Source organism: Ovis aries, chromosome 19 (assembly GCF_016772045.2).
Source record: "Ovis aries strain OAR_USU_Benz2616 breed Rambouillet chromosome 19, ARS-UI_Ramb_v3.0, whole genome shotgun sequence".
Classification (NCBI taxonomy): domain Eukaryota; kingdom Metazoa; phylum Chordata; class Mammalia; order Artiodactyla; family Bovidae; genus Ovis; species Ovis aries.
Window position 1 is genome coordinate 34,833,047 of NC_056072.1, and position 27,834 is coordinate 34,860,880.

At 39.7% G+C, this 27,834-nt stretch overlaps 1 long non-coding RNA gene across 2 annotated transcripts in view; it reads right to left on the reverse strand.

Annotated features, from left to right (window-relative positions):
• LOC132658214 (uncharacterized) overlaps positions 1-26,939 on the reverse strand; it is a 51,376-nt gene extending 24,437 nt beyond the window's left edge. For both annotated transcript variants that reach the window (XR_009597513.1, XR_009597512.1), the window contains exon 1: positions 26,903-26,939. This is a non-coding gene — a long non-coding RNA (uncharacterized LOC132658214). The remainder of the gene's footprint in view (positions 1-26,902) is intronic.
• Between the last annotated feature and the right edge of the window lie 895 nt (positions 26,940-27,834).

A 27,834-nucleotide genomic window follows, 5' to 3' on the forward strand; every position in this document is an offset into this window, starting at 1 on the left:
GTTGCTATTTCTGAAGTTTAAGGAAGATTTTGCAAAATGTCATCTGGATGAGAAATTTCCTTGTTCATCTTTAGAGGCAGAAATTTGGTGAAAAAATAAAAGTGTGTGACCTACAGAGTTCTGGAGCCAGCACATCCTCTGGGCAGCCCCTAAACTTGGCACACTGTCTCCGAGGTGGAGTACCACACACATGTATAGATTACATTGTTGAGATTATCATGAAAGGATTTTGTGTGTCAAAATGTCCCTTCCTTGCTGTGATAACTGCTAGGTTCTTGGGTTACCATTGTCCCTGCTTGTTCTCACAGTGAGTCACTGCTGTGACTAAAACAAAATTCTTCTTTGAAATGTCTCTCTTGATATACACGGACCATTCAAACTTGCCAGGGCCCAGAAATCCTATTGAAATTACCTCAGATGTTCTTGTGGGAATCCTTTTCTTGCGCAAGAATTTTATTCTATGTAATATTGTTTTAAGTAAATAGACCAATGGCTGAAGCTTGGAAATATTTTTTTGCTCTTTATGGATTATCTCTGCAACATAGTAATTTGAATTGGTTAAATTCAGATAGGTTATATCTGACATAGAGGTCCCTCTAATTTAACATCTCTGCTGAAGGAAAAGCAAAGGCCAGAGAGACAGTGCTAGGGATGGTTTACAGTATGCTCAGGACACTATTTTTCTGGAATCCCCTAAAAGAGACATTCTCTCAACTTTCCCACCCTATATTTTCTCCATTAGCAAACTAGGTTCTGTAATTGAAGACTGATGCAGAATTTCACTGAGCTTAAGGACACACTTTGGCATAAATATATAATTCAAGTGAAGTAGTCTTGGAAGGTTAAAATTTCTAGTGAGAGAATGAGAAGCCACATTATGAGCTATTCTTACAGGGACAGAAACTAGACCATGTGTCCGCTGGGAAAATTATATCTAATTCCCCCAGGTTCTTGGCTGTGTTTTTGGAAAAGGACCATCCTTGTGGCTACAGTATTTTGCTCTGGCAAGATTACCGTGTAATACATTTGGGTAAATGTGGCATTTTTGTTCCTTCTCACCACCTCCAGTTTCCCTCTCCTTTTGATTGTCCCTCTCCCCGCTCTCTCTTTCCAGCTGTCTTACTCCTTCCTACCCACCTCTATATCCTTGGTAAAGAGAGTTTTAATATGTACAATTTTCAAAGATTACTCTCCATTTACAGTTAGTAAAAACTATTAGCTCCATTCCCCACGTTGTACAATACACCCTTGAGCCTATGTTAACACTCAGTAGTTTATACCTTCTACCCCTTTCTTGCCTCCCCACTTGCTCCCCACTGGTAACTGCTACCAGTTGGTTCTCTTTACCTGTGGGTCTGATTCCTTTTTGTTATATTCACTAGTTGATTGCATTTTTTTAGATTCCACATCTAAGTGATACCATACAGTATTTGTCTTTCTCTTTCTGACTTTTTTCACTTTAACATAATACCCTTCAAGTCCATCCATGTTGATGCAGCTGACAAAAATTCCATTCTTTTTTATGGCTCAGTCATATTCCATTTTATATATGTACACCACCTCTCTTTGTACATTTGTCTGTTAATGGGCATTTAGGTTACTTCCCTATCTAATGCTGTTGTGAACACTGGGTTGCACGTATCTTTTCAAATTAGTGTTTTGGGGGGTTTCTGGATATATAGCCAGGAGTGGAATTGCTGGATCATATGGTAACTCTATTGTTAGCTTTTTGTGAAATCTCCATACTGTTTTCTACAGTGTCTACACCAATTTACGTTCCCACCAACAGGGTACCAGTGTTCCCTTTTCTCTGCATCCTCACCAACATTTGTTGTTTGTTTTCTTTCTGATGATAACCATTCTGACAAGTGTGAGATGATAGCTCACAGTGGTTTTGATTTGCATTTTCCTGATGATTGTTGATGCTGAGCATCTGAAAAGGCTTTTTTGATAAGACACAGAAACAAAACAAAGGCATGGTAACATCCGATTTTATCACTGCAGTTTCTATAAAAGATGATTCTTACTGCCCATGGATATATTTGTCCTAAAAGATGCTTCAATATAAAGACTGCAATGGACACAAATCAGAACTTCCCAGGGACACAATAATCTGCAGTGGTCACAAACCCATTATAGTTTGAGGCCAACCGAGAGGTTAGACTAGGTTCCCAAACTCCTCTATCCGTGGACCATTTTCTATCTTCCTCTTTCCCCTTGTGATATTAGCAGAGTTTGTGTTTGGAGGTCAAGACAACCCATTCTTCTTACCAACTATCTTGAATTTCCTCTGCCCTCACTATCAGCTTCCCAAGGGAAACATAGGCATTTTTCACAGTGCCTGAAACACCTTCACAGTGCTAGAGTAAATGGCCATCCAGAAAGTGTGGAGATGGACTGCCAAGCTTAGATGCTTTTTGCTGAACTATTCAAGGAATGGGAGGCATAAGAACATGGTTATCATACAGAATTTTTTCTTGACTGGAACCATATGTGTAGATGCCCAATACCTGGAGGCAATTAAGGCTATCGTGATATTAGACAAATACCATTAAAATCTAGTAAACAACCCACCCATTTTTATAAGGAAAAACTCAGTGTAAACAAGTTATTTCTCTGAGACATGTCAGATCATTGTTGGCTGTTTGAACAGTTTGTAAAAAAAAATGGTTTCCACTGATACTAAATTCTTCTTCTAAAATCCATACTTGGTATTAATGACCTTCAGAGGCTGCCAGTGGACCAAAGACCCTCATCTTAACCAATTCAGCAGGAGAATAGACAGAATTCTTCTTCCTGTGCCCTGTCAGTAATTATTTGAACCTGTTGGCCTGATGGTCACCCCTGTTAATGTTGAGTGAATGCATCACCTAGTTCATTACTCAGAGAAAGAAGAAAAGCTGCCCTTTGTTTTGTGGACTGGGGATGGAACTCATGAAGATGTGGGTAACATCAGCCAGCTGACTTGGAGAATTTTCTTGCAGCCAGGCAGTAGAGATGAAGACCATTCTCTCAGCCTGGGAGGCAGTAGGCGTAGGGCATACCACACACAGCTGCTCAGAATTTTGCCCGTGTAGCAGTCATGTGGGGCCAAGCTATTGCACTTTTTGCAGACTCAGCCCCATAAATGGACATTTCTGGCTCACAGCTCTCTGCTCAGATGCTTCCCGCCACTCTGACTACAGTTGTCCCCATCACGTCACTCTGTGGGTTGAAGAAAATGGAAGACCTTGGGGAAGATGAAAGGACATCTTTAGGCAAGATGGCTTCCATGGCAGCCTCACAGCTGCCGTGAGGGGATGTGGAGATCATTTCGGCACTCAGGAGACTCTTCCTTCTCCCTCCACCCCATGAGCCCCAAACTCACATGGAATCATGTTGATACAGGCACTGTGATCTTTAAAAAAGTTGTATTTTCAAATGAACATGTGGGAGAAAATATTCTTTTCCTTTTGGAATCTGGCCCCTTCTCCCCAGCCCAGTGGCAGCGTGACTGAGACACACTCTTCCCCATCTGTGTTGCAGCTGCTGAGGCAAAGAAAGAGGCTGGGATAGTTTCTAGCACTGGGGCTGCACCAGGCTGAGTTGCTTATGCGTTGCTTTTGGCACTCATTTCTGTAAGCACTGAACCTATTTTCATGTAAGCCCCTGAGATTTCTTTTTGCGAAGAAAAACATTCTCTACATTCCCATCTTCATTTGGGCATGAAGAGGGGAACATTCCCTTTGTCTCTAGCCAGTACTGTTGTTGAGTTTAACAGATGTCAGTGAGCACCTGCCACGTGGCCAGACACTGCGCTGTGGGCTGTAGAAGTCTGATGCTGAGAAGGGTGGAATCCTTGTCTTCAAGGACCACATGACCTAGCAAAGGGGACACACCAGTGACAACTCACTATAATACAATAGAATAAGTTCCTAATATGTAAGCACCTGAATGCTGTAGAAGATAGAATAATCAGGTCTATTTTGAAGTGATGAGAAGGTTGAACTCAGGTTGGGGTTTTAGGGGTAAGTTGAAGCTTGCCAAGTGAAAACAATAATAATAATATGTTTATATTTTTATTATATAATTTGTAACTGTATCTGTATCCAGTACCCTTTACTGAACACATTCTATATGGCTGGCATTTAGCCAATGGATTTACATACATCATCTCATTTATTTTTCACAGTAATCATTAAAATAATAAACATATTTCTAATACTTGCTATGTAGCAGGCACCGATCTACTTTATATATAGACAGAAAAGAAATAGGATGGAATCTTTGAATGAATCTCTATTCTGAGAATCATCAAGAGGAAAATGTTCAACATTTTTCCAGTGATTCTAAATTTGTACTATAAGTAAACTGTGCTTAATATGTGGAAGAATAGAAAAAGAGAAAGGGAGGAAGGAAAGGAGGCAAGAAAGGAAAAAGATTAGGAAAGGATATCTTCTTTGTGCTTGGTAAAGATCTACAATGAACTTTTTCATGATCTTTCTCCAAACTGCATAGAATCCTACCGGGGAGCATCTGCTAGCATGAGGCCATGTTTGTGCTTAGCTGAGGCCAACTCTCTTTGGCTTCCTTCTGGAATTGAGTTTGGGAGACAATATTGTTCTTCAACTGATCTTTAAGATAGTTTGTGACTTGGCTTTGGACTTAGTTGCCCTTGGTATATTGGTGACTTTGACCATTACATCTACAAAGTTTATGTCTGTATTTGTATTGGCACAAATGGAGAGGATTGAGGTGACTTTCACCATTACACCTACAAAGTTTGTGTCTGTGTATGTATTGGCCACAAGTATTGGGAGAATTGATGTGAATGATGAAACAATGAGGAAATTTTTTCACAATGGTGACTATCACTTCATTACTGTATAAAAATTATTCTTAGTTTTCTCCCTTCTTTATCCAACTCCACAGTATAAAAACAAAATGAAATACGAGTATTTTATACTACAGAAACAGGACAATAGTCATTCAGTAGTTTGATATCCTGTTCTTGATTTGTGCTGAGTTGGGAACCAACAAGTTTAAAAAAAATTCCAGTATTCAGTGACTAACCCAAGCCCAAATCCTGCCAACAGGGCGGCCTTCAGAGAAACCACACGAAACCTTCAGAAGAGATCTTTAAAATTTGATAAGCTCCTCCTACCACAAGAGACCCCCCACCCCACTACCCCCACCGGCTCCTGAACAAACTCTTCTTTAGAGTAAGAGCACTCTGGTTGGTCCTGACTCACCAACCAGTCTCTGTGCAGAAACTGCAGGCTGTAGGATGGAAAGCTCCTGACTCATTTTAAAAACCCTATGAAACTTAAGTCAGAAGAATCCGTGTCAGTGTTCATCTAAAATAGGCCTTGCATAGAGAGTTCTGGGTCCAGATAACCTAAACAGAGATCACATCTATCTTGAGTAAAGCAAAATGTTCTGCCGGGTGAGCAAAAACTATCAGTCTGTAGACATGCCCCCTTCTCTTCTCATCAGAGAATCTTCCCATGTTTCTATACAGAGCAGGTACAGAGGGTGGAGGAGAGCAGGGGCAGGAATAGATTTTCAAAAGGCAAAGCAAACCTCATTTTTAAGGGTTGTTTTATTTGCTTTCAGTGGTCTTCTATGCAACAACACTATTTCTTGTATTTTCTTTCTTCTCCCCATTTTGGTTTTCAGTAGTGTCCTTTGTTTGTTACCATTTCCTTTCTATTTTGAGGGATTATTATGTACAAGATTCTAAACCTCAGATTCATTTTTAACAATCCCAAGAATTTCAAGGACACCTGAGTGCCCACAAGGCACAGCTTTGGTGAATCCTTGGCCTCACCGTGACACTACCAGTTCTGTGGTTCCCCAAGAAGTAAAGTGCATCATTGAGAGAGAAGGGCAGTAGCTTTGGAAGCTCATTTTCTACATATTAATTGAGGTTCTTAAATGTGAGCTCTCATTGCAGGCTCCAGACTCCCCCCAGAATGAAATTACATTGAACATTAAACATTATTCAGAGTGTACGTTCCAGTTTAAAGAAGGGGAAGAAAATTGTTGTGGCAATGCGAATGCCTATTACTATACACATCAAGAATAATAAAAGTAGGTCTTTTAAAGAGCCTTTAAAAAAGAAAAAGGATATAGAAAACAGCTCCCAGAGAAGTAATTTTTCAATTTCCTTGATTTGCTTAGCGGGAAATTGCTCTCCAATTTATTATAATTTGAAAAGACAATGAATTCTTCATTTGGAATTAATATAAAAATGACTGAAATGCATCTTGCTTGTCTTAGAATTTACAACCTGTTTGGATAAAGCATTCTGAGTCATGGATCACTGTTAAAACCCAAGACTTAGTAAAGGCTGGTAATGTTTTCCATATGGTTTCCCTAAATGATAATTATAGCTCATTCTGAACTACAAATTATATACACTAAAAATGTTAATTTAATTTAGGGTTACTGACTAGGTTTTTTTCTGAAAGCAGGTGTAATAGGAATTACATTGTCTGAATATTGTCAGTAATACTAGACATGATGAATAGATATAACCAAATTATTCCTGAGTTTGACTTTATTTTGTGGATTCTGCTTGCAAATGTTCAGCCTGGTATGCATTCTCTGTGATTTATCCTAAAAGGAGAAAACACTAATGAGGGAAATCAAAACAAATGCCTCTGCTGGACTCTCCAATAAAGCTGTTTGAAATGGGAGAGAGGATGGGCATGAGTATGAAACTGTGAACCAGTCTCCATGTGACTTCTTGGAATTTCACCATCCATCAGCATTAAGTCAGAAATATTAATAAATATTGAAGTTGAAAATAACTGCAACCTCTGACTGAAAAGCATTTGCTCATAACCTTTCAGTTAGTTTCTATAATGAAATATGGCAATGAATTAGCCATGATGGCCTGAAGAAAGGTGGTTAATAAGAAAAAACTGTGCATATTTAGAATCCACATTCTTCTCATGTTTATGTTAGTAAATCCTCTTCATCACCCCCCCCCCATTGCCTTTTCATTAATCTATCAGTGCTTACAGTAGAGACAGGTCACTGGAAAGAATTTTAATTAGTCTTTAAATTTGCAAGGTATCAGGATCCTTAGAAATTGTTAGGACCCAGAGGCTGTGAAACATCAGTGTTCAAGAGAGACAGAGCATTCATTGCAGCAGCTGGAGTTCTGCTTGGATTGGTACTTGGCTCCCCACAGTGACTATGCCTTGAAAGAATCACTTACTCACTGTGACTCTTAGTTCCTGCATCTGTCACGTGGACATAACACTTTACATCATAGGTAAGTATAATGACAACAAAGCTTATACAATCTGATACCTATAAATAATCTCTAAGTGCCTTATCATAGGAACAATTTAGGGTGCATTTTAAAAATATAGATCTCTAGGTCCTCACCTTGAGCAGTTCCAGTTTCAGTGTTCATTGAAGTTTAGTACCTTCATTTTGACCAACAGCCAAGGTGATCCTGAACCACACTTGAAGAAACACTGATTTGGTGTAACACCCTTGTTTAGATGATGAGAAGAATGAGTCCCAGAGGGTGAGGTGCCTTTGTCAAGGTCATTTAGTGATCCACCTGATAGAGATCCTGCATTCTAACATGCTTTGCGCCGTAGCTGCCTCCATTTATTGAGTCCTTTGAAGTGAAGTTCTTAAACAGAGGTGCACATCAGAAACACCTAATGTGCCTTTTCAAGTACTCATGCCCAAGACCCAGCCCACACCTGCTCATTGACAGCTCTCTGACCTGAACCCAAGGTCCCTGGTTGTTATATAGGACCAGGTGATAACCCTAGGTTAGCTTCACATGCTTTTCTCACACGGAGCCCAGAACACATGATTTTTTTTTTTACTCCAATAAAACTTTATTTATGAACGTTTACATTTGAATTTTATATAATTTTCACATGTTAGTAAATACTCTTTTGGTTTAAAAAATCACAAAAAGATATAATAAGCTTTCTAAGCTTGCAGACCTTACAAAAACAAATGGCTGACTGGATTTGACTTGCATGCCATAGTTTGAAAAGATGGTGCTATAGATGATACTTTAACACACTGGGAATGACTGACCAGGTAATTTGTCCTTCCAGGGCTGGTTTTTTTTTTAATTAATTTATTTATTTTTTGGATGCTAATTACTTTACAATATTGTATTGGTTTTGCCATACATTGACATGAATCCGCCACGGGTGTACATGTGTTCCCCATCCTGAACCCCCCTCTCACCTCCCTCCCCATCCCATCCCTCTGGGTCATCCCAGTGCACCAGCCCTGAGCACCCTGTCTCATGCATCGAACCTGGACTGGCGATCCTTTTCACATAGGATAATATACGTTTCAATGCCATTCTCCCAAACCATCCCACCCTCACCCTCTCCCACAGAGTCCAAAAAATTTCTATACATCTGTGTCTCTTTTGCTGTTTCACATACAGGGTTATCGTTACCATCTTTCTAAATTCCATATATATGCATTAATGTACCAAGGACGGGGGAACCTGGTGGGCTGCCGTCTATGGGGTCACACAGAGTCGGACACGACTGAAGTGACTTAGCAGCAGCAGCAGCAGTACTGTATTGGTGTTTTTCTTTCTGGCTTACTTCACTCTGTATAATAGGCTCCAGTTTCATCCACCTCATTAGAACTGATTCAAATGTATTCTTTCTAATGGCTGAGTAATACTCCATTGTGTATATGTACCACAGCTTTCTTATCCATTCATCTGCTGATGGACATCAAGGTTGCTTCCATGTCCTGGCTATTATAAACAGTGCTGCGATGAACACTGGGGTACATGTGTCTCTTTCAAGTCTGGTTTCCTCGGTGCGCATGCCCAGCAGTGGGATTGTCATAAGGCAGTTCTATTTCCAGTTTTTTAAGGAATCTCCATACTGTTCTCCATAGTGGCTGTACTAGTTTGCATTCCCACCAACAGTGTAAGAGGGTTCCCTTTTCTCTACACCCTCTCCAGCATTTATTGCTTGTAGACTTTTGGATTGCAGCCATTCTGACTGGCATGAAATGGTACCTCATTGTGGTTTTGATTTGCATTTCTCTAATAATGAGTGATGTTGAGCATCTTTTCATGTGTTTGTTAGCCATCCATATGTCTTCTTTGGAGAAATGTCTGTTTAGTTCTTTGGCCCATTGTTTGATTGAGTCATTTATTTTTCTGGAATTGAGCTGCAGGAGTTGCTTGTATATTTTTGAGATTAATTCTTTGTCAGTTGCTTCATTTGCTATTATTTTCTCCCATTCTGAAGGCTGTCTTTTCACCTTGCTTATAGTTTCCTTTGTTGTGCAGAAGCTTTTAATTTTAATTAGGTCCCATTTGTTTATTTTTGCTTTTATTTCCAATAGTCTGGGAGGTGGGTCATAGAGGATCCTGCTGTGATTTATGTCAGAGAGTGTTTTGCCTATGTCTTCCTCTAGGAGTTTTATAGTTTCTGGCCTTACGTTTAGATCTTTAATCCATTTTGAGTTTATTTTTGTGTATGGTCTTAGCAAGTGTTCTAGTTTCATTTTTTTACAAGTGGTTGACCAGTTTTCCCAGCACCACTTGTTAAAGAGACTGTCTTTTCTCTGTTGTATATTCTTGCCTCCTTTGTCGAAGATAAGGTGACCATAGGTGTGTGGATTTATCTCTGGGCTTTCTGTTTTGTTCCATTGACCTGTATTTCTGTCTTTGTGCCAGTACCATACTGTCTTGATGACTGAGAACTCGTGATTTTCACTCATATTTGAGTCATTTTCATTTCCTGACCACAGTATCGGATCATGTACTCTAATAAAGACACACATTATTAAATATGTTTTTATTTTATTTCCCTTCCCCTCCCACCATGAAAAGCTCTGGCATTAGCCAGTGCTCTGGCAAAGCCACTCCTCCCCAATCTCCCAGGGCTTTTAATACACAGATTGGAGTAATCCACTCTTTCTTAACTGGGATTGCTTTTTACCACCCAGGAGATATTGAGCAGTGTCTGAAGACAGTTTTGGTTTCACAGCTAAGGGGCAGTGCTACTGGCATCGAATGGGTGGAGGCCAGGGATGCTGACAAACATCCTTCAATGCATAAGACATCCCCGCAACGAGGAATTGTATGGACCCAAGTGTCATTAGTGAAGAAACCATAAGCTAATCAACAGGAAGAAAGACTCAGTGAGGATTTGTCTTTGAGAGCTCTGAGAGCCACTTCCAGAGAGGGGAAAACAAACAAACAAACAAACAAAGAAAAACTCACTTGGAAGAGCAAAGAGTGAAGGCAGAAAAGACTGAGCTACCACTTGAGAATATCAAAGAAGAGTCTGGGGAGAAAGTAGAGAGTGTGTGTTAGGAAGAAGGAAATTATGAGCCAGCTTGAAGTTGTGAGAAAGTTAGCATCTGTGAGGAAATGCTGCTTTCACTTAGGAGGTAAATCTTCTTTAAGCTTTCTCAAGAGATGTGAGTTAACATTAGATTGACTTAAACTTCTGGTTTCTTTCAGTGTGATACTGCTCAAGACAAGGCCATGAAGTGCTGGCTTACATTATGGTGTTACCCTTTCTGAAGATGATAAAAAGCATCTTAAATTATCAAAATAATTTTGCTTTTTCTTTATGTAAGCCTTCGATCAACATCACATGCATATACCATGTATAGCACATATGCTTTTCAGTGAGGAGAAAGGAGCAGGGAGCTCAGAGAAACTGACTCAAAGACCCAGAAAGGCTCTAGTAGCAATTAAGCATTGTGCCCAATATGATTGTTCAGTCACTTTTAAAAATCATTGTTCTGTTTGTATTTTAATGTTGTCTCTTCCTTCAAGCTTTTACTGTGTGCTGTGTGTTGTGACATTGGGGTGTGTTTGATGATTGGTCAGGCATTGTACAGTCATTGAGAAAATTGTATAAACATCATCAGGGTTGTTCTCAAACTGGATGCATTTTACCTGTTAGTTTCTGACTATTTTAAGACATCACATGGAGTCTACAGCACTACTTTAGGGTCTACATGACATGTATGATGATTTAAGGTACTCAGTTATCTGAGAAACTTGGGACATCTTGTGTTCCAGGAATGACCCTGTTTAATGGGGAAGGTAGCAAGCATATTCCCTCCAAATGCAAACTTCCTCTGAAATATCAAAGTTTTCCTGAGTGTTTGAATTGAGTCACATGTCAAGAAAAACACATTGCATTCCTTTGCCATAAGATTTGCCATAAGACAAACGCCATATGTTAAGTTTATTTTTAAAGAGTGGGCAAGAACAGGGAGACCGTGTTCCAGTCTGAGAAAATATTGATGCCATGGTGTCAGCGAGGCAAGTTATGGTTTAATTCATACCTGCGGATTAAAGAATGAAAAATGAACCCACATCCCCAGCCTGACATCTGTATAAATGGTACACAGGGATGGAGGCCTGTCTACCTTCCTTAATGTTCTTGGGATAAAGTAAATACTGAAGGGCTTGACATCTCTCCTAAGCCTAACAAAGCTGGCACAGCTGGTGCCCAGATGCACCAGCTGGGTGGGTGGAAGGTCCTCAGGGCTGGGGAGAAAGAAGAGAAGTGAGATGATGCCCTGGGGCTTAGGGGACTTAGGATAAATACTGACAAATTCCTTCTTCTACCCAGGATTGTTCTTAGGAACAATTGAAAAGTGGATGAATTTGGAATCTGGGTTGTCCCTGCAGCCACCCCCTTTCTGGCCATCCTGCCAGCACACTCCCCATTCCATACCCCATCACAGTTTGGAGTATGTCTTAAACCTAAGAATGCACATACCTTCCCCCTCAGCTCTGCCTGCTCCTATTCATCCTACCTACACCTGGACAAGGAGATTTGGTAGCATGTTTGTTATAGTAGGGAATTGGAAACATCATAAACGTCTAGCAGCAGATGAAATAAAGCATGGCATTTTTATGTTGGTTCCAGGATTTCTTGTTTGTGAAGTGGGAACAATATTGGCTGCTTATTTCATGAAGTTTCATGAGGATTAAGTAAGAACAATTCTTGGCAAACTGTCAAGTCAATAAATTGTAATTATTATTATTACAGGGAATACTATACAGCTGTTACAAAGAATGATCTATGGTTTTTCTGTAGCAGCTGATATTAAGGACAAAAACAAATGAAAGGCACTAAACACAGTATTCCATTTAAACTTTTATAATTAAATTCATAGCAGCACCAAAGTGCCTACCAAGAGTACAGTTGCCCAGCTTTCGACTCTCATTTTGATGAACTTCTGACATTCAATAGAGTATGAAAATTAAAATGTGCAGAAACAGCATCTGTTCATTTTTTAAAACCTCACAAAACAATACTATACAGTTTCTTTGGATATTTGTATGTGTATAAAAGCAGGAAATCACCAGGAAAAGGATAGATCAAACCCCTAAAGAAGTGAAGTGAATAAAATTTGGGGTTGTGTGTGTGTCTGTTTGTGTTTCTTTTATCCTAAAGCGTGGAGGTGATAGGGTTTGGGTAGGAGGTAGGAACCATTTGAGTCTTCATTCTGTTTTGATTTTGTACAAGAATAAATACTCATCTGTCATTTGCGTGATTAAAAAATAGTTTAAAGGTAAAAGGATAACCTGTGCTCACGTGCTCACTTTTAATCAAGTCAGATGTGTTTTTCCTAAGCAGCACAACCTGAATCTTCAACCTCAGAATATACATGCTGTGAGAGACCTTCCAGAACAGGTCCCTTGTCTCAGCTGAGCGAACCAGTGGTTTAGTTTTCATGTTTTTTAACTGAAGTATAGTTGATACACAATGCTGTGCCAGTCTTTGCTGTACAGCATAGTGACTCAATTATACACATCAGTTCAGTCCAGTTGCTCAGTCATGTCTGAATCTTTGTGACCCCATGGACAACAGCACACCAGGCCTCCCTGTCCATCACCAGCTCCTGAGTTTACTCAAACTCATGTCCATTGAGTCAGTGATACCATCCAACCATCTCATCCTCTGTTATCCCATTCTTCTCCTGCCATCAATCTTTCCCAGCAAGAGGGTCTTTTCAAATGAGTTAATTCTTTGAATCAGGTGGCCAAAGTGTTGGAGTTTCAGCCTCAGTCCTTCAAGTGCATATTCAGGACTTATTTCCTTTAGGATGGACTGGTTGGATCTCCTTGCAGTCCAAGGGACTCTCAAGAGTCTTCTCCAACACCACAGTTCAAAAGCATCAGTTCTTCAGTGCTCAGATTTCTTTATAGTCCACCTCTCACATCCATACATGACTGCTGGAAAAACCATAGCTTTGACTAGATGGACCTAAGATGGCAAAGTAATGTCTTTGTCTAGGTTGGTCATAACTTTTCTTTGAAGGTGCGGGCATCTTTTAATTGCATGGCTATAGTCACCATCTGCAGTGATTTTGGAGCCTCAAAAATAGTCTCTCATGTTTCCACTGTTTCCCCATCTGTTTGCCATGAAGTGATGGGACCAGATGCCATGATCTTAGTTTTCTGAATGTTGAGCATTAAGCCAACTTTTTCACTCTCCTCTTTCACTTTCCTTAAGAGGCTCTTCAGTTCTTTGCTTTCTGCCATAAGGGTGGTATCATCTGCATATCTGAGGTTATTGATATTTCTCCTGGAAATCTTGATTCCAGCTTGTGCTTCATCCAGTCTGGCATTCCTCATGATATATTCTGCGTATAAGTTAAATAAGCAGGATGACAAAATACAGCCTTGATGTACTCCTTTCCTGATTTGGAACCAGTCTGTTGTTCCATGTCTAGTTCTAACTGTTGCTTCCAGACCTGCATACAGATTCCTCAAGAGGCAGGTCAGGTCCCATCTCTTGAAGAATTTTCCACAGTTTTTTATGATCTACAGTCAAAGTCTTTGGCATGGTCAATAAGGCAGAAGTAGATGTTTTTCTGGAACTCTCTAGCTTTTCTGATGATCCAGAGGATGCTGGCAATTTGATCTCTGGTTCCTCTGCCTTTTTAAAAACCAGCTTGAACATCAGAAAGTTCATGGTTTACATACTGGTGAAGCCTGGCTTGGAGAATTTTGAGCATTACTTTACTAGCATGTGAGATGAGTGCAATCGTGTGATAGTTTGAGCATTCTTTGGCATTGCCTTTCTTTGGGACTGGAATGAAAATGGACCTTTTCCAGTCCTGTGGCCACTGCTGAGTTTTCCAAATTTGCTGGCATCTTGAGTGCAGCACTTGCACAGCATCATCTTTCAGGATTTGAAACAGCTCAACCGGAATTCTATCACCTCCACTAGCTTTGTTCGTAGTGATGCTTCCTAAGGCCCACTTGACTTCACCTTCCAGGATGCCTGGCCCTAGGTCAGTGATCACACCATCGTGATTATCTGGGTCATGAAGATCTTTCTTTTGTACAGTTGTTCTGTGTATTCTTGCCACCTCTTCTTAATATATTCTGCTTCTGTTAGGTCCATAGCATTTCTGTCCTTTATTGTGCCCATCTTTGCATGAAATGTTCCCTTGGTATCTCTAATTTTCTTGAAGAGAGATCTCTACTCTTTCCCATTCTGTTATTTTCCTCTATTTCTTTGCATTGATCGCTGAGGAAGTCTTTCTTATCTCTCCTTGCTATTCTTTTGAACTCTGCATTCAAGTGGGTATATCTTTCCTCTTCTCCTTTCCCTTTCACTTCTTTTCTTTTCATAACTATTTGCAAGGCCTCCTCAGATAACCATTTTGCCTTTTTGCATTTATTTTTCTTGGAAATGGTCTTTATCCCTGTCTTCTGTACAATGGCACAAACTTCTGTCCATAGTTCTTCAGGCACTCTGTCTATCAGATCTATTCCCTTGAATCTATTTGTCACTTCCACTGGATAATCGTTAGGGATTTGATTTAGGTCTAGTGTTTTCCCTATTTTCTGCAATTTAAGTCTGAATTTGGCAATAAGGTGTTCATGATCTGAGCCAGTCATCTCCCAGTCTTGTTTTTGCTGGCTATATAGAACTTCTCCATCTTTGGCTGCAAAGAATGTAATCAGTCTGATTTCAGTATTGGCCATCTGGTGATGTCCATGTGTAGAGTCTTCTCTTGTATTGTTGGAAGAGGGTGTTTGCTATGACCAGTGCATTCTCTTGGCAAAACGCTATTAGCCTTTGCCCTGCTTCATTCTGTATTCCAAGGCCAAATTTGCCTGTTACTCTAAGTATTTCTTGACTTCCTACTTTTGCATTCCAGTCCCCTATAATGAAAAGGGCATCTGTTTTGGGTGTTAGTTCTAGAATATCTTGAGGTCTTCATAGAACCATTCAACTTCCACTTCTTCAGCATTACTGCTCGGGGCATAGACTTGGATTACTGTGATACTGAATGGTTTGTCTTGGAAAGGAACAGAGATCATTCTGTCGTTTTTGAGATTGCATCCAAGTACTGCATTTCGGACTCTTTTGTTGGCCATGATGGCTACTCCATTTCTTCTAAGGAATTATTGCCCAAACTAGTAGATGTATTGTCATCTGAGTTAAATTCACCCATTCCTGTCCATTTTAGTTCGCTAATTCCTAAAATGTCAATGTTCACTCTTGCCATCTCCTGTTTGACCACTTTCAATTTGTCTTGATTCATGGACCTAACATTCCAGGTTCCTATGCAATATTGCTCTTTACAGCAGACTTTACTTCCATCACTAGTCACATCCACAATTGAGTGTTGGTTTTGCTTTGGCTCCATCTCTTCATTTCTGGAGTTAGTTCTCCACTGATCTTCAGTAGCATTTTGGGCACCTACTGACCTGGGGAGTTCATCTTTCAGTGTCCTATCTTTTGCCTTTTCATACTGTTCATGGGATTCTCAAGGCAAGAATACTGAAGCAGTTTGCCATTCTCTTCTCCTGTGGACACGATTTTTGTCAGAACTCTCCGCCGTGACCCGTCCGTCTTGGGTGGCCCTACATGGCATGAGTTAGGCAAGGCTGTGGTCCATGTAATCAGATTGGTTAGTTTTCTGTGACTGTGATTTTCAGTCTGTCTGCCATCTGATGGGTAAGGATAAGAGGCTTATGGAAGCTTCTTGATGGGAGAGACTGACTGAGGGAGAAACGTAAAGATTAAAGATTTACTTAGCATGGCCCCGCCCATCAGAACAAGACCCAGTTATACACACAGAGATATTCCTTTTTTTACATATTCTTTTCCATTCTGGTTTACCACAGGACATTGAATATAGTTCACTGTGCTGTATAGTAGACCTTGTTGTTTATTCACCCGATATATAATTTTTTACATGCTAATCACAAGCTCCTGGACCCTTCCACCTCCACCAACTCCCCCTTGGCACCTGTACATCTGCTGTCTGTCTGTGAATCTGTTTCTGTTTTGTAGATAGGTTCTTTTGTGCCATATTTTTGATTCCACATTAAAGTTATATGGTATTTGTCTTTCTCTTTCTGACTTCAGTTCAGTTCAGTCACTCAGTCATGTCTAACGCTTGGTGACCCCATGAATCGCAGCATGCCAGGCCTCCCTGTCTATCACCAACACCCAGAGTTCACTCAGACTCACATCCATCGAGTCAGTGATGTCATCCAGCCATCTCATCCTCTGTCGTCCCTTTCTCCTCCTACCCCCAATCCCTCCCAGCATCAGAGTCTTTTCCAAGGAGTCAACTCTTCGCATGAGTTGGCCAAAGTACTGGAGTTTCAGCTTTAGCATCATTCCTTCCAAAGAAATCCCAGGGTTGATCTCCTTCAGAATGGACTGGTTGGATCCCCTTGCAGTATTTTTTGGGGCTCCAAAATCACTGCAGATGGTGACTGCAGCCATGAAATTAAAAGACGCTTACTCCTTGGAAGAAAAGTTATGACCAACCTAGATAGCATGTTGAAAAGCAGAAACATTACTTTGCCAACAAAGGTCCGTCTAGTCAAGGCTATGGTTTTTCCAGTGGTCATGTATGGATGTGAGAGTTGGGCTGTGAAGAAAGCTGAGCGCCAAAAAATTGATGCTTTTGAGCTGTGGTGTTGGAAAAGACTCTTAAGAGTCCCTTGGACTGCAAGGAGATCCAACCAGTCCATTCTGAAGTTACTTAGCATGATAATCTCCAGCTGCCTCCACATAGCTGCAAATGGCATTATTCCATTCTTTTTCTGGCTGAGTAGTATTCCATTGTGTGTGTGTGAGACATCTTCTTTTTCCACTCATTTGTCAGTGGACAGTTAGGTTGTTTCCATGTCTTGGATATTGTGAATAGTGCTGCTATGAACTTAGGAGTGTGTGTATCTTTGAATTAGAGTTTTGTCCAGGTATATGCACAGAAGTGGGATTGCTGGATCATGTGGTAATTCTATTTTTAGTTTTCTGAAGAACCTCTACACTGTTTTCTATAGTGGCTGTACCAACTTACATTCCCACCAGCAGTGTAAGAGAGGGGACCAAGCATTTAGCATGGGAATGACTAGCTCAAGGTCACATAGTACAGGGATCTGGGAGAGAAAGAGGGAACAAGTGACAAGTGGGGTTGTAAAAGAACTAGTGAAGTTGAAGATCAGCTAAAGTTAAGGGCGCAAGGAGTTTGGAAGAAGAGGGAATGAGTTAGAAGGGTGCTCAGAGTTTTTGTAATCAAGATCCAAAAATATCAAAATCAGCAGGCAAGTTCCTCAGGCTCTCCCCTTCCCACCACTTCCCAGGGAGCTTTTGTGTTTGCCTGCTCACCCTCTAAGGCCTTCGGTTGTGTTATTGCTAATAATAGCAAAAGGAGAATTGAAAGATAGCCAGAAAATCTAGAAATATTTATGTTAGAAAAAGACTAAGACCCTCGTGAAAGCTGAGGGACAGATCTCAGAGAAGACCCAGGCTCATGGTAGTTTGTAAAGCGTGGGGTTCTGGGGGATGCTGCAAGAGTTGGCAGTACTTCAGAGACAGTGGGACAAAGAGGGGAAAGAGGACTGTCCAAAGTTTATGTGGGTTGGGAATGTAATCCCCTTTTTGTGACATTTCGGGAGACTTCAGTAAAAATTTAAGTAGTTCATTAATATTCTTTGGATGTCATACTTGGTTTTCTGTTGAATGAACAGTAGCCCATCATCCTAAAGTGTACGCTAAAAATCACTTGTGCTGAGGGAACTAGAAGGAAATACACAACACTCAGAAATGTTGTCAGTATGAGGAATGGTATCTGGAACCCTCTCTCCCAGTCATGCCCCTCAGCCAGCTTTACTCTTTGCTTTCATCCCTTCATCCCTCAGACAAAGGTAAAAAGGACATGGCGATCAGAGAATGCCCACCTTTTAAACCACTTCTTTCCTAGTAAGGTGAAAAAGGGATTCTGTAACAGCACCAATTGCCCACCAAGAATATACTCGCCTGACTTTCAGTTCTCATCTGAAGAAGCCTCTGAGACTTTCAGTGGAATTAGAAAATTAAAATGTGCACAAACAGCGTATATGTCATATCATTATGACCTACAGGATAAATACACATACATAAACACACACACATGAAGGGGAGGGGCAAGAAGGTCCATGTCCTTGGTTTGTGCTGGCAGAGTACCAGGTGAGGGGCTTCGGGACTTAGTATATTTGGTACCCCATTGATAGAAAGGTTAAGGTTATTCTGCTTTGAGATAAACACCCCCCACAGAATCTTGCTTTCTCTTCCCTTGGTTCCCTTGGCCTGGGTGTTATATACCATATTTTCCAGGCAGATCAGAATATGCACTGACAATCATTTGCCAAAGATTACCTGGGTGGCACCTTCTTGTAAGAATGCAAATGATTCTCCTAAATCCCACACACGTTGAACAAAGAATAAACAACCTTGTTGAAATCATCTACATGACCTGGAATGCTAAAAGCCTTCAGTTTGCTTGCTATAGTGCAAAAATATGAGAAATATTTAATCTTTAAAAATACACAATGGAATCATAATTTTGCTGCAGGTTCAGAGACAGCACAATATAATGCAGTGTATTTAAAATGTAATGGCAGTGTATATTTTCAAAATGCAAACAGCAGAGAGTTTGATAAATAGCTAAAGAGCACCAGACCATATCTTAGCCTTATAAAAGTGTCTCCCATGAACGTTAACTGTATCTCTCAGAAAATTCTTAATATGCTCCGTGGCTCAGTGTGTAGACAACAACTCTGTAGAAATGTGTGTGCCTACCTGGTGTGTGGTCTTTGTCAACTCAAAGTGAAGGTTGTATAAACTTTAGGTGCCCAGCCTTTTAGTTCAGAACAAAGAGGCAAATCTAAAAGTTTATAGTTTTCCAGACCTCTCATGTACCTAGTGTTTTTTAAAATCTATTTTTGATACAATGTTTTTCTATTTTTAAATAATCATACCAGATTATTTATAGTATATCTTTGTCTGTTTTAATCCATGTTGATGTCCAATTGTATATTTAAAATTCTATTCATTTTATATCATAAAATTGGTACATAAAAACATGAATAGGGTGTGTTGAAATACAGGTAAAAAAGACATAAATTTGGGGGGATTTATTCTCTAGAGTCTAGAAACAAGCAGTAGAGCAGCACTAGCCAACAAAACTTTCTGCTGTGATGAAAATCCATTTTGTCCAATTTGGTAGCCACTGGTCAGCACTGGGTCATTATTGAGTGTTTGAAGTGTAGCTACTTGGGCTGAGGAACTGAATTTTTAAAAATTTTATGTAATTTTGATTAATCTACTAAGACATTCACATGCGGCTCATGGCTCCCATAGTAGACAGCAGAGGAGTGGTGGGTTTGAATATCCTCCTGCTTGTGGCTTCTACGCTCAAGATGTCCTCATGGTCCAAGATGGCTGTTGAAGCCATACCGTGAATCCACATTCCAGGCAGCAGGGAGGAATATAGACAAAAGGGCTAGTCCCTTCCCTTTTAACGAGGCTTCCTAGGTGTCCTACACAACTACTTCTAGTCTACAGCTTGCCCAAAACTTAGTCGCATGCCTACACTGAGCCACTAGGAGTCTAGGAAAGATTCTGGGTTTTGTGGTGTTTTTGTTTTTTTTTTTTTTTTTGACTGAAGAAGGGATTTGAGGGTAGGCAGTTGTCTCCCTGTCACAAAAAATGCATTATTAAGTCCACCATTCCCATCCATTCCTCCATCCCAACCCAAACTCTTTCCTAAGTCTACAAAGATAACTGCTATGAATAACACTGTGTACAACCCTCTGACAAAATCATTTATATACACACATACGTTTTTTTAGCATTTTAATTTTTTATGTACTCTCTGCAGATCACATATTGCATTTTTACATTTTGTGAATCACTGATATAATGTATAGATCTAGATCATTCTCCTTCATCAAGTATACAATCAGTTCTGTTAGGCAGGGAATATATGTGCTGTGATCATTTTTTGCCCTAGCTGTAGTAGACTGAAAATATTCAGCATAAAAGTCTTCTTTTATGAATATATCATAATTTAGTTAACCTATTCTTTCCTCCTACCGCTAAAATAATAACCCTTCTCAAGAAAAAAACTGCTTTGTGCTCTGAGAGCTTTAGACAGTTAACTAAATATGTGCCATCCATTCAATTTCTTGTCTTCCCAACCAACTGCAAAAATACTCTGTAATGATTTGATTAAGTTATTGTAACAACTTGAAACTGTGTGTCCATGATTCTCTTACTCCATGGAGGTATGCACTGACTCCAGAGCACTGGTTAAGGGAAAAGTCAAACTAGTTAAAAGTTCCTTTAGGGAGAGAGCCAGATCACTTCCTTGGGTTTCCAGGCATTCTATTGGTATAGATGTACTCTACAGCTGGAGATAAATGGGTATATGAATGGTATATGCACCACTTGGAACAGGAGTGCAGTGAATGGATGTTTTGAAGGGCTCTCACCATCCCTAGCTGTGCCAGCCCCTGGGGGATTATTGTGTGGAAAATGTAGCTAAAGAAACAGTCTGACAAACAGGAAGCAAGCAATAGCTTTGGAAGCAGACAAATCAGACTTTGACTCCTGGCTCAGCCCTTTCCTAATTCTGTGACTAAGAAAGTCACAAAATGTCACTGAGGCTCAATGACCTTATCATTAAAAGGTGATAGTGTCCTTTGCCTTCTAGTATTGTGTGAATCAAATGGAAAATTATCTATTGCCTGCCATAGCAGGATTCACACAATCAGAGCTATGCATGTGGATAACATCATGCGTTTCCAAAATACTGGAATGGATCCTAAGAGTCAGTGGATCAATTTCATGAGGGAGATCCTTTCTAAAAAAAAATAAACTATTTATTTGACTGTGCTAGATCTGTGACAGCTCTTAATTGTAGCATGTGGAATCCAGCTCCATGACCTGGGATCAAGCTCAGGCCCTCTACATTGGGAATGCAGAGTCTCAGCCACTGGACAACCAGGGAAGTCCCAGGAGATCTTCTTGCTGGTGGAGTTGCTCATCAGTATTGAGTAACTCAGACTGATCCGGCCTGAAATTGAGCACATTTTCATTTCTCTATAGAGGCATCCTTATAAAAACATAGTCCAAATGAACTTGGGTGGCTCCCTCACTGATGTATTTGGTCCATGATTTTGGTATTTAGAGGACATAGAGACCGGTGCAATGAGCAGAGCAGTAGCAGCCCACCAGACAGGACTCGGCATCCTAGACTCCAATTTAGAAATATTTCTAAACCAGAATTTTACATTGACCATATGCATCAGAAATCATTAGGCTACTAGCTAAAAATGCAGATTCCTGGAGCCCAGCTAAGAAGTGCAGAATCAGATTTTATGGCAGAGAGATCCACAGTCCCCAGGTTAATAAGCTTATTAGGTGATTTTTGTGCATGGGAAAATTGTAAAACTTTTTTCCCAGAATGATTTAAATTGAGCAACTAAAGTGAGTAATTGAATACTCCTTAGAATCTATCTTAGAGATACAGAGATGTATCTATAGAGATAACATGGTTAACTGCCACTAGACTGCAAAAGTAAGAACACAAAGATACCCATTTCCTCAAGAATATATCAACAACATAATGTGATGCAAACAGGATGGAGATAAGTAAGCGGTCCACAGAAATAGCAGAGAGGAAGAAGTGATTAACTCTGGTAGGAGAAGTTTTAAGAAAGACATGATATCTGAGTTGGACTTTGAAGGATGAATAGAAGTTCACCAAATTACCAAGATGGCAGGGAAGCATTTCTCAAGCTTTAATGCATGTATGATACAATCACTTGGGGATCCTATTAATAAAATGCAAGTTCTGTTTCAGTGAATCTGCGTGACACTCTCAGGTGATGGCTTATTGATCACACTTTGAGTAGCAAAGCTCTAGAGGTAAAAATTACATTGGTTATAATGAAGTTTCCATTTTACCCATAGTGAGGCATGTGTATCACATTATGTTGATATTTCCTGACTGCTCTTTTATGAAGAACCAGCTGATCTCTTTCCTGCACAGGAATATCTTCACTAAATACATACATTCCTTAAGCAACCCACCTTGGACCATGGTGTTGCCCATGTAAGAAGCAAGTCACTTCAAAACTCAGCCTCAGCAATTCTAGTCTTTCGGTAAACTGGTCAGTGTTTATTGCCATCTCTTTGTCTGCTTCAGAGAAATGTCTGTTTAAGTCTTTTGCTCTCTTTTTGATTGGGTTGTTTGTTTTTCTGGTATTGAGTTGCATGTTCAGTTCAATTCAGTCACTCAGTCATGTCCGACTCTTTGCAACCCCATGGACTGCAGCACACCAGGCCTCCCTGTCCATCACCAACTCCCGGAGCTTACTCAACTTGTGTCAGTTGAGTCGGTGATACCATCCAGCCATCTCATCCTTTGTCATCCCCTTCTCTTCCTGCCTTCAGTCTTTCCCAGATTCAGGGTCTTTTCAAATGAGTAGGTCTTCACATCAGGTGGCCAAAGTATTGGAGTTTCAGCTTTCCAATGAATATTCAGGACTGATTTCCTTTAGGATGGACTGGTTGGATCTCCTTGCAGTACAAGGGACTCACAACAGTCTTCTCCAACACCACAGTTCAAAGCATCAATTCTTTGGCACTCAGCTTTCTTTATAGTCCAACTCTCGTAACCATACATGACTACTGGAAAAACCATAGCTTTGTCTAGATGGACCTTTATTGGCAAAGTAATGTCTCTGCTCTTTAATATGCCATCTAGGTTGGTCATAACTTTCCTTCCAAGGAGCAAGCATCTTTTAATTTCATGGCTGCAGTCACCATCTGCAGTGATTTTGGAGCCCCCCAAAATAAAGTAAGCCATTCTTTCCCCCTCTATTTGCCATGAAGTGATGGGACCAGATGCCATGATCTTAGTTTTCTGAATGTTGAATTTTAAGCCACCTTTTTCACTCTCCTCTTTCACTTTCATCAAGAGGCTCTTTAGTTCTTCAATTTCTGCCATAAGGGTGGTATCATCTGCCTATCTGAGGTTATTGATATTTCTCCTGGCAATCTTGATTCCAGCTTGTGCTTCATCCAGCCCAGTGTTTCTCATGAGGTACTCTGCATATAAGTTAAATAAGCAGGGTGACAATATACAGCCTTGACATACTCCTTTTCCTATTTGGAACCAGTCTGTTGTTCCATGTCCAGTTCTAACTGTTTCTTCTTGACCTGCACACAGATTTTATCAGGAAGCAGGTGAGGTAGTCTGGTATTTCCATTTCTTGAAAAATTTTCCACAGTTTTGACTCTGATCCATGCAGTCAAAGGCTTTGGTGTAGTTGATAAAGCAGAAGTAGATGTTTTTTCTGGAACTCTCTTGCTTTTTTGATGGTCCAACAGATGTTGGCAATTTGATCTCTGGTTCTTCTGCCTTTTCTAAATCCAGCTTGAACATCTGGAAGTTCCCGGTTCACATACTGTTGAAGCCTGGCTTGGAGGATTTTGAGCATTACTTTGCTAGCGTGTGAGATGAGTACAATTGTGCAGTAGTTTAAACATTCATGAGCTGCTGGTATATTTTGGAAATTAATCCTTTTTCAGTTGTTTCCTTTGCTATTATATTCTCCCAGTCTGAGGGCTGTCTTTTCACCTTGTTTATAGTTCCCTTCACTGTGCAAAAGCTTTTAAGTTTAATTAGGTCCCACTTGTTTATTTTTGTTTTTATTTCCACTACTCTAGGAGGTAGGTCATAGAGGATCTTGCTGTGATTTATATCTTAGAGTATTTTGCCTATGTTTTCCTCTAAGAGTTTTATAGTTTCTGGTCTTACATTCAGGTCTTTAATCCACTTTGAGTTTATTTTCGCGTATGGTATTAGGAAGTGTTCTAGTTTCATTCTTTTACATGTAGCTGCCCAGTTTTCCTGGCACCACTTACTGAAGAGATTATCTGTACTCCATTTTATATTCCTGCCTCCTTTGTCAAAGATAAAGTGTCCATAGGTGTGTGGGTTTATCTCTGAGTTTTTTATCTTCTTCCATTGATTTATATTTTTGTTTTTGTGCCAATACTATACTGTCTTGATGACTGTAGCTTTGTGGTATAGTCTGAAGACAAGAAGGTTGATTCCTCCAGCTCCATTCTTTCTCAAGATTGCTTTGGCTATGCAGGATCTTTTGTGTTTCATTACAAATCATGAAAATTTTTGTTTTAGTTCTATGAAAAATGCCATTGGTGATTTGTTAGGGATTGCTCTGAATCTGTAGATTGCATCTGGTAGTATAGTCATTTTTACAATATTGATCCTTCCAACCCAGGAACATGGAATATCTCTTCATCAAAGACATTATATTATCTTTGACTTCTTTCATCAGGGTCCTATAGCTTTCTCTGTACAGTTCTTTTGTCTCCTTAGGTAGGTTTATTCCTAGATATTTTATTCTTTCTATTGCAATGATAAGTGGGATTAATTCCTTAATTTTTCTTTCTGATTTTTCACTGTTAGTGTATAGGAATGCAAGTGATTTCTGCATATTGATTTTGTATCCTGCAACTTTACTAAATTCAGAATTCACTGATTAGCTTTAGTAATTTTCTGATAGTATCTTTAGGATTTTCTGTGTATAGTATCATGTTGTCTGCAAACAGTGAGAGTTTTACTTCTTTTCCAGTCTAGATTTGTTTTATTTCTTTTTGTTCTCTGATTGCCACAGCTCGGACTTCCAAAACTATGTTGAATAATTGTGGTGAGACTGGACACCCTTGTCTTGTTCCTGATCTTAGAGGAAATGCTTTGTTTTTCACCATTGAGAATAATGTTTGCTGTGGGTTTATTATATATGGCCTTTATTATGTTGAGGTAGATTCCTTCTATGCCCATTTTTTGAAGAGTTGCTATCATAGATGGGTGCTGAAAGTAATTTTTAAAGTATTTTTTCCTTTTTGATCTGTTTTCTGTGTCCTTTATTATTCTTTTCTTTACCACAGCCTCAGATATACAGTTTTTTCCTTTTTCTGTCCTCAAATTAAGCAATAGTAGAACATCTTTCTCCCATAAAAAAAAAACCTGGGTTTTTTATCTTGTTTTTTAATCTGGGTTTTTTATCTGCTGCTCAGTCCTTTCCTTTTTTAGTGATGCTGCCAGAGATTGGCTCTTTCTTTGTTCCCTTTGTTACCTTCTAAGAAATTTTCCCTGTAATTACAGCTCTAAGCTTAACCCCTCTCTTGGACTCCAGGCTATTCTGCCAACTGGCAGCAAAGCATGGAATGGTGGTTATAACCCCAGACTTCAGAGATAGATAAACCTAGATTACAATCCAGGCTCTCATGTGAACTCTGTGACCCTATGCAAATTGCTTAACCTCTCTGAGCCTCAGTGTCTTCACTGAGGTATTAGAGGTGAAAGAGGAATAATAAAGGTACCTATCTCAAGAGGGTGTAGAGAGAAAGGAGTCTACAACACTGTTGGTTGGAATGTAAGCTGGTGCAGCCCTTATGAAGAGGAATATGGAAGTTCTTTCAAAAACTAAAAATAGAATTACCGTATGATCCTGCAGTCCCACTCTTGAACATATATCCAGAGAAAAACTCTAACTTGAAGAGATACATGTTCATAGCAGCACCATTTACAGTAGCCAAGACATGGAAGCAATCTAAATGTCCTTTAACAAATGGATGGATAAAGAAAATGTGGTACATATATGCAATAGAACATTACTAACCCATAAAGAAGAATGAAACAAAGTCATCTGCAGCCACATGAATGAACCTAGAAATTACCATATTAAGTGAAGTCAGGCAGAGAAAGACAAACGTCATATGTTATTACTCACATGTGGAATTTAAAAAATAATATAAATGAACTTATTTACAAAGCAGAAATAGACTCCCAGACATAGGTAACAAATTCATGATTACCAAAGGGGATAGCAGGGAAAGTAGATAAATTAGGAGTTTGGGATTTTATATGTGTGTGTGTGTGTGTGTGTGTATATATATATATATATATATATATTATATATATAATATATATATAAAATATATATAATAACTATATATATAAAATAAATAGCAAGAACCTACTATATAGCATAGGAAGTATATTCAATATCATGTAATAACCTATAGTGGAAAAGAATCTGGAAAAGAATATATATGCATAAGAGAGTATATATATTAAAAAAGGAGCTATATGTATATATGTATAACAGAATCACATTGCTGTACACCTGAAGCTAGCACAATATTGTAAATTAAATATACATCAATTTAAAAAGTGGTTATTAAAAAAGGTACCTATCTCATGAGCTTCCCAGGTAGCTCAATAGTAAAGAATCTGCCTGCTAAGGCAGGAGACATGAATTCCATCCCTGGCTCACGAAGATCCCCTGGAGAAGGAAATGGCAACCCACTCCAGTATTCTCGCCTGGGAAATCCTGTGGACAGAGGAGCCTGGCCGGCTGCAGTCCACAAGGTCACAAAAGAGTTGGACACGACATAGCAACTAGAAACAACAACCTGTCTCATAGTATTTATGAAAGTAACAATCAATTCTATGTAAAATGCACAGTACCTGGTTTATGATGATTATTCAGGAAGAGTAGCTACTTAGTCATCACACTCACCTGCCCTCCTACTGTAGCCTCCGCCTCACCGCTCTGTGCTTTCCCAGATTGAGGGCTTGCATGCCCTGGTGTCTGCCACCACGCCCCCACCTTCACACGGCTTCTCTCCCCCATACTGTACCACCCTGTGTTTTGCCTGAAATCAACTCCTGCTGTGTTTCTTCTAGATAACTCAATCATGTTTGCACAGAAGAACAAATACACCCACACAGACTACATGTTTGCTATCTCTCTGTGTTCTGTTCAAGCCTTGTGGACAAGCACAATAGGCAAAGCAGCTTAGGGAGAAAAAGTACTTGGACACACTTGCCAAGCAAAGGTGCAGCCATGGCAACCCAGGTACACACAGGAGGATAACTGAGATTTATCAGTTAGGAGTTTGACAACCTTTATTCCTAATCACATCTACCTGTCTCATATATCTGAGGTGACTAACTTCTGTTCTGTGTCCCATAGTGCCGTTGCTTCTTGCTATAATGACAGCCATCATATAATGACAGTCTTTTCAAAGACTTGCCACTTATTTTAATATGGACCAAGGATGCTTAAGCTGCGTCCAGAAATACTTCAGTAAATAATCATTTTGTTACAAAAGCAGTTAAACTCCTTCAACACTTACCTCCGCAAGTATCCCAATCTTCATATCTGAAGATTCTATGTAGCACAGATGCTGAAAGGCAGGCTGGTTCAGAAGGCTGGTCTGGCTTTATTGCCCTTTGTCCTGAAATAGACTGTTATGGGTAAGTAGCCAGTGATGGAGAGGATGGGGGAGGTTTACCTCCCTACTTTTCTTGTTCCTATCAGTCTAAGGTAGCTGACGTGTTTTTTGTTGTTGTTGTTGTTGTTTTTCCCTAGCCTGGTGTTTCTCAAACTTTCACAACTGTATTGATTCATCAAAAAATATTTCCTAAAAAAAAAATTTCCTGCCTGCT